Source organism: Syngnathus scovelli, chromosome 15 (genome assembly GCF_024217435.2).
Source record: "Syngnathus scovelli strain Florida chromosome 15, RoL_Ssco_1.2, whole genome shotgun sequence".
In the NCBI taxonomy this organism is placed as follows: domain Eukaryota; kingdom Metazoa; phylum Chordata; class Actinopteri; order Syngnathiformes; family Syngnathidae; genus Syngnathus; species Syngnathus scovelli.
In genome coordinates, this window is record NC_090861.1 from 13,801,999 (window position 1) to 13,808,793 (window position 6,795).

The 6,795-nt window shown below is 60.4% G+C and overlaps 1 non-coding gene and 1 pseudogene across 1 annotated transcript; both read left to right on the forward strand.

Moving 5' to 3' along the window:
• Positions 1–4,161: 4,161 nt before the first annotated feature.
• On the forward strand, positions 4,162–4,280 carry LOC125982791 (5S ribosomal RNA). The gene has a single exon (XR_007486488.1). It is a non-coding gene; the product is annotated as a 5S ribosomal RNA (ribosomal RNA).
• An 871-nt stretch (positions 4,281–5,151) lies between these two features.
• LOC125982808 (5S ribosomal RNA) lies at positions 5,152–5,270 on the forward strand (annotated as a pseudogene).
• Positions 5,271–6,795: the final 1,525 nt, after the last annotated feature.

A 6,795-nucleotide genomic window follows, 5' to 3' on the forward strand; every position in this document is an offset into this window, starting at 1 on the left:
CGCCGCGACCACCTCCGCGGTGCTTATAAACTGCCGATCCACTCGGCGGGGGCTATTTTCGGCCACTTGGCTCGTGCGCACGGCCTCCCGGATGTGCCGGGCGGGTGCGCGAGCTCGCCGGCCGCTTGAAGTCGAATGAGGCGCCGCGACCACCTCCGCGGTGCTTATAAACAGCCGATCCGCTCGGCGGGGGCTATTTTCGGCCACTTGGCTCGTGCGCACGGCCTCCCGGATGTGCCGGGCGGGTGCGCGAGCTCGCCGCCCGCCGGAAGTCGAATGAGGCGCCGCGACCACCTCTGCGGTGCTTATAAACAGCCGATCCGCTCGGCGGGGGCTATTTTCGGCCACTTGGCTCGTGCGCACGGCCTCCCGGATGTGCCGGGCGGGTGCACGAGCTCGCCGGCCGCTGGAAGTCGAATGAGGCGCCGCGACCACCTCCGCGGTGCTTATAAACAGCCGATCCGCTCGGCGGGGGCTATTTTCGGCCACTTGGCTCGTGCGCACGGCCTCCCGGATGTGCCGGGCGGGTGCGCGAGCTCGCCGGCCGCTGGAAGTCGAATGAGGCGCCGCGACCACCTCCGCGGTGCTTATAAACAGCCGATCCGCTCGGCGGGGGCTATTTTCGGCCACTTGGCTCGTGCGCACGGCCTCCCGGATGTGCCGGGCGGGTGCGCGAGCTCGCCGGCCGCTGGAAGTCGAATGAGGCGCCGCGACCACCTCCGCGGTGCTTATAAACAGCCGATCCGCTCGGCGGGGGCTATTTTCGGCCACTTGGCTCGTGCGCACGGCCTCCCGGATGTGCCGGGCGGGTGCGCAGGCTCGCCGGCCGCTGGAAGTCGAATGAGGCGCCGCGACCACCTCCGCGGTGCTTATAAACAGCCGATCCGCTCGGCGGGGGCTATTTTCGGCCACTTGGCTCGTGCGCACGGCCTCCCGGATGTGCCGGGCGGGTGCGCGAGCTCGCCGGCCGCTGGAAGTCGAATGAGGCGCCGCGACCACCTCCGCGGTGCTTATAAACAGCCGATCCGCTCGGCGGGGGCTATTTTCGGCCACTTGGCTCGTGCGCACGGCCTCCCGGATGTGCCGGGCGGGTGCGCGAGCTCGCCGGCCGCTGGAAGTCGAATGAGGCGCCGCGACCACCTCCGCGGTGCTTATAAACAGCCGATCCGCTCGGCGGGGGCTATTCTCGGCCACTTGGCTCGTGCGCACGGCCTCCCGGATGTGCCGGGCGGGTGCGCGAGCTCGCCGGCCGCTGGAAGTCGAATGAGGCGCCGCGACCACCTCCGCGGTGCTTATAAACAGCCGATCCGCTCGGCGGGGGCTATTTTCGGCCACTTGGCTCGTGCGCACGGCCTCCCGGATGTGCCGGGCGGGTGCGCGAGCTCGCCGGCCGCTGGAAGTCGAATGAGGCGCCGCGACCACCTCCGCGGTGCTTATAAACAGCCGATCCGCTCGGCGGGGGCTATTTTCGGCCACTTGGCTCGTGCGCACGGCCTCCCGGATGTGCCGGGCGGGTGCGCGAGCTCGGCGGGTGCGCGAGCTCGCCGGCCGCTGGAAGTCGAATGAGGCGCCGCGACCACCTCCGCGGTGCTTATAAACAGCCGATCCGCTCGGCGGGGGCTATTTTCGGCCACTTGGCTCGTGCGCACGGCCTCCCGGATGTGCCGGGCGGGTGCGCGAGCTCGCCGCCCGCCGGAAGTCGAATGAGGCGCCGCGACCACCTCCGCGGTGCTTATAAACAGCCGATCCGCTCGGCGGGGGCTATTTTCGGCCACTTGGCTCGTGCGCACGGCCTCCCGGATGTGCCGGGCGGGTGCGCGAGCTCGCCGGCCGCTGGAAGTCGAATGAGGCGCCGCGACCACCTCCGCGGTGCTTATAAACAGCCGATCCGCTCGGCGGGGGCTATTTTCGGCCACTTGGCTCGTGCGCACGGCCTCCCGGATGTGCCGGGCGGGTGCGCGAGCTCGCCGGCCGCTTTAAGTCGAATGAGGCGCCGCGACCACCACCGCGGTGCTTATAAACAGCCGATCCGCTCGGCGGGGGCTATTTTCGGCCACTTGGCTCGTGCGCACGGCCTCCCGGATGTGCCGGGCGGGTGCGCGAGCTCGCCGGCCGCTGGAAGTCGAATGAGGCGCCGCGACCACCTCCGCGGTGCTTATAAACAGCCGATTCGCTCGGCGGGGGCTATTTTCGGCCACTTGGCTCGTGCGCACGGCCTCCCGGATGTGCCGGGCGGGTGCGCGATCTCGCCGGCCGCTGGAAGTCGAATGAGGCGCCGCGACCACCTCCGCGGTGCTTATAAACAGCCGATCCGCTCGGCGGGGGCTATTTTCGGCCACTTGGCTCGTGCGCACGGCCTCCCGGATGTGCCGGGCGGGTGCGCGAGCTCGCCGGCCGCTGGAAGTCGAATGAGGCGCCGCGACCACCTCCGCGGTGCTTATAAACTGCCGATCCGCTCGGCGGGGGCTATTTTCGGCCACTTGGCTCGTGCGCACGGCCTCCCGGATGTGCCGGGCGGGTGCGCGAGCTCGCCGGCCGCTTGAAGTCGAATGAGGCGCCGCGACCACCTCCGCGGTGCTTATAAACAGCCGATCCGCTCGGCGGGGGCTATTTTCGGCCACTTGGCTCGTGCGCACGGCCTCCCGGATGTGCCGGGCGGGTGCGCGAGATCGCCGCCCGCCGGAAGTCGAATGAGGCGCCGCGACCACCTCCGCGGTGCTTATAAACTGCCGATCCGCTCGGCGGGGGCTATTTTCGGCCACTTGGCTCGTGCGCACGGCCTCCCGGATGTGCCGGGCGGGTGCGCGAGCTCGCCGGCCGCTTGAAGTCGAATGAGGCGCCGCGACCACCTCCGCGGTGCTTATAAACAGCCGATCCGCTCGGCGGGGGCTATTTTCGGCCACTTGGCTCGTGCGCACGGCCTCCCGGATGTGCCGGGCGGGTGCGCGAGCTCGCCGCCCGCCGGAAGTCGAATGAGGCGCCGCGACCACCTCCGCGGTGCTTATAAACAGCCGATCCGCTCGGCGGGTGCTTTTTTCGGCCACTTGGCTCGTGCGCACGGCCTCCCGGATGTGCCGGGCGGGTGCGCGAGCTCGCCGGCCGCTGGAATTCGAATGAGGCGCCGCGACCACCTCCGCGGTGCTTATAAACAGCCGATCCGCTCGGCGGGGGCTATTTTCGGCCACTTGGCTCGTGCGCACGGCCTCCCGGATGTGCCGGGCGGGTGCGCGAGCTCGCCGGCCGCTGGAAGTCGAATGAGGCGCCGCGACCACCTCCGCGGTGCTTATAAACAGCCGATCCGCTCGGCGGGGGCTATTTTCGGCCACTTGGCTCGTGCGCACGGCCTCCCGGATGTGCCGGGCGGGTGCGCGAGCTCGCCGGCCGCTGGAAGTCGAATGAGGCGCCGCGACCACCTCCGCGGTGCTTATAAACAGCCGATCCGCTCGGCGGGGGCTATTTTCGGCCACTTGGCTCGTGCGCACGGCCTCCCGGATGTGCCGGGCGGGTGCGCGAGCTCGCCGGCGGCTGGAAGTCGAATGAGGCGCCGCGATCTCCTCCGCGGTGCTTATAAAGTGCCGATCCGCTCGGCTTGGAGCTATTTCCGGCCTCCCGTTGGTGCCGGGCGGCGTGCGCGAGCTCGCCGGCCGCGATCTCCTCCGCGGTGCTTATAAACAGCAGCATGCGCACGGCCTCCCAGAATTTGAACACATTTCGTCAATAAATTTCGCATATTGAATTTTGAAGTTTAATATAATGCAACAATTGAGCTCGACTTATACAAAGGATATATCATAAAATCGTAAATTTCCGTCGAATTTTAGGGGGTCGACTTATACACCGAGTCGACCTGTACACCGGCAAATACGGTAAATACGATTAAATAAAATGATACGACTGGCATAAAAACAAATATAAACCACATAAAAATAAAAGTCACCATTACGTTGAATTATTGGGAGCACCGAGCTTGTTTCTCAGAAACGAGCCGGTCCCATCCAGGCGTAATCGGAGACAATGAAACCCGAAGTGGTTAAGGTTTGTCTTTTAATGCAGGATGCTTGGTCTCCATGTGCCGAAGCAGTTTTGAAGGCTTCATTGGCTCGCTCGCTAGTTTCAGGGGCGATTGTGTCTATAAAATGCAAAATGTTGGGTCACCTCACGGCTTACGGCCATACTACCCTGAGAACGCCCGATCTCGTCCGATCTCGGAAGCTAAGCAGGGTCGGGCCTGGTTAGTACTTGGATGGGAGACCGCCTGGGAATACCAGGTGCTGTAAGCTTTTTCTTTTTCTTATGTGCACTTCAATCGTTTAAGAAGCTATTTTTTACAACACCCATCACGAATGGCATCCGGAGACAGCAAGCCTAATTTAAACTCCGACATTGAAACTATAACACGAGTTTGAAAGCTATATTATGTGGTGACATCCACAGCATTGTAGTTAAATTTTTTACCGCTAGAGAGCAGACTATGTACAGTGAGCATGGCTCCCTGTGAACTCAAAGCAGCAGGCTTGACTTGTAAAAGAACCCAACACAACACTTCCATGAAGTAATTGTACTAAGTTCATTTTGTTTTTCCTTATTTAATCACTTCACTGGTTTCTTTTATATCAAACAAATTGTTTTAGGTTATTCACCTGACATGTTGATCCATCAGCTGATAAAGACGCGTCACCATCACATCTGTGACACTCTGATGAAGGCGGAAGAAACCGCCGAAACATGTCAGGTGAATAACCTAAAACAATTTGTTTGATATAAAAGAAACCAGTGAAGTGACTTCCATGAAGTGTTTTTAAACTTTTCAAGGCATTTATTTTGATTCAGCAAAATGCAGGTCGCAACGGCAAATTCGTGCTACCGCATAAAAAGCTGTCAATAACTTTTCATGATAGCCATGTTTCCAGAAAACACCAAAAGCCTTGGAAGAAAGCCTGTTTCGGCCCTGGTTGTAAAAAAAACAAAAAAAAAAAACAAAAGGGAAGGGTGACCGTCCGGGAATACCAGGTGCTGAAAGCATTTTTTTTTTTTTTTCCCACGTCAATTGTGAAAGGAAACTTTTACCACAGCCATCAAGTCCCGCCGCTGCTTGGCATGGTTTCAGGGGCGATTGTGTCTATAAAATGAAAAATTCTGAGCGGTCTCACGGCTTACGGCAATACTACCCTGAGAGCGCCCGCTCTCGTCCGATCTCGGAGGCTAAGCAGGGTCGGGCCTGGTTAGTACTTGGATGGGAGACCGCCTGGGAATACCAGTTACCGTAAGCTTTTTTTTTTTTTTTTTTTTTTCTTATGTGCACTTCAATCGTTTAAGCCAAGAACTTTTTACAGCACCCATCACGAATGGCATTCGGAAACTGCAAGCCTAGTTTGAACTCCGACACTGAAACTACAACACGAGTTCAAAACCTCTATGTACAGTGAATAAAGAGCATGGCTCCCTGTGAACTCAAAGCAGCAGTCTTTACTTGTAAAAGAACCCAGCACAACACATTGCGCTTCCATGTAGTGTTTTTACCTTTTTCATGACATTTATTTTGATACAGCCAAATGCAGGTTTTGTGCACTTCACTTTTCCGTTGGGCATTCGCGTAGAACCCTATTCCAGTTACGGCCAGATTCTTTTAGACTAGTGGTTCCCAACCTTTCTTGCGCCACGGACCGGCTACGCGTCAGAAATATTTTTGCGGACCTGCCTTTATATATATAAATAAACAATAAATCAATATAAATAAATACTACATTTATAATAAGTATATATACCGTATTTGCCGGTGTATTGGTCGACCTTTTTCGATCCAAAATCGACCGAAAAAAATCGACCTCGACTTATACACCGAGTCATAAAATTTAACTTCGTATTCATCGCTTCAAATGTGATGGTAACCAAGGCCGTTTCTCATGCATCTCATTGTGCGTTGCACTTAGAAAATTTGAACCGGGCGGCGTGCGCGAGTGCGCGGCCCGCTGGAAGTCGAATGAGGCGCCGCGACCACCTCCGCGGTGCTTATAAACAGCCGATCCGCTCGGCGGGGGCTATTTTCGGCCACTTGGCTCGTGCGCACGGCCTCCCGGATGTGCCGGGCGGGTGCGCGAGCTCGCCGGCCGCTGGAAGTCGAATGAGGCGCCGCGACCACCTCCGCGGTGCTTATAAACAGCCGATCCGCTCGGCGGGGGCTATTTTCGGCCACTTGGCTCGTGCGCACGGCCTCCCGGATGTGCCGGGCGGGTGCGCGAGCTCGCCGCCCGCCGGAAGTCGAATGAGGCGCCGCGACCACCTCCGCGGTGCTTATAAACAGCCGATCCGCTCGGCGGGGGCTATTTTCGGCCACTTGGCTCGTGCGCACGGCCTCCCGGATGTGCCGGGCGGGTGCGCGAGCTCGCCGGCCGCTGGAAGTCGAATGAGGCGCCGCGACCACCTCCGCGGTGCTTATAAACAGCCGATCCGCTCGGCGGGGGCTATTTTCGGCCACTTGGCTCGTGCGCACGGCCTCCCGGATGTGCCGGGCGGGTGCGCGAGCTCGCCGGCCGCTGGAAGTCGAATGAGGCGCCGCGACCACCTCCGCGGTGCTTATAAACAGCCGATCCGCTCGGCGGGGGCTATTTTCGGCCACTTGGCTCGTGCGCACGGCCTCCCGGATGTGCCGGGCGGGTGCGCGAGCTCGCCGGCCGCTGGAAGTCCAATGAGGCGCCGCGACCACCTCCGCGGTGCTTATAAACAGCCGATCCGCTCGGCGGGGGCTATTTTCGGCCACTTGGCTCGTGCGCACGGCCTCCCGGATGTGCCGGGCGG